Consider the following 849-nt stretch of genomic DNA (forward strand, 5'->3'; position numbering starts at 1 on the left):
GCGACTGTAATTTTCCCCAAATCTCAAATATCTAATTAACACCAATTAATTGTTAATGTAACGAATGCACATTTACTTTCATTATTAATTTTACCCTTTTCTCAAAATTAATTTCCATCAATTTCATTTGCATTTTTCCTTTCATTTAGATGTAACCCTTTCCTCCCTCTTTACTGACAAATCAACTTCAGTGACGATTGCTTTCCCCAAATTTCCATTAGGTGCACACGGTTTAATTTTTCACTGTCATTAAGGTCGATAAGTGAGGGGGAGGTTACAAGGGTTAAAGTATTTAAAAGTGTACAAATGATTGATGATAACGTGTGCAGAGAACTATTGACTTTGGTGGAGGTTGCGCCTGCTAGGGGAACTCTTTCCTGACTGAGCACCTGATTATGGTAGATTGCAAAAGGACCTAGTGGTGCCGCAATTTAGAAGCTCCCTTAGTTTGTTCCTGTCTTATGGCTGTTGTGACACAGGCAGAGGACATCGGACATTTTGGCCACAGAGTTCTCTTGTGGACCTGCTGCCTGTGTGCATCGGCTGCTGACATCGTCTGTGTCGAGCCTACGCCTCCTGTATCACATCATGCCACAAGGAATTAAGTTATATAATTTTGTAACGCATTCCTGCCGCAATAATTGTAATATTTTGTTTTATACTACTTTTTTAAAAGAGACATCATTCTACCTCATGTTTTGATTAATGTGATTTTAAGAGTTTCACTCTGGTTTTTTTAATGTTTTGTAGGGCCATGGACGGCCATTAATTGGGTTGTTAAATTTTCTTTGTATCATCTAGCACTGGCCGGGTTTATATTTGGAAGAGCCATTATTGGCTGTTTCTTAA

The sequence above is a fragment of the Schistocerca cancellata genome, chromosome 3, assembly GCF_023864275.1.
Source record: "Schistocerca cancellata isolate TAMUIC-IGC-003103 chromosome 3, iqSchCanc2.1, whole genome shotgun sequence".
In the NCBI taxonomy this organism is placed as follows: Eukaryota; Metazoa; Arthropoda; class Insecta; order Orthoptera; family Acrididae; genus Schistocerca; species Schistocerca cancellata.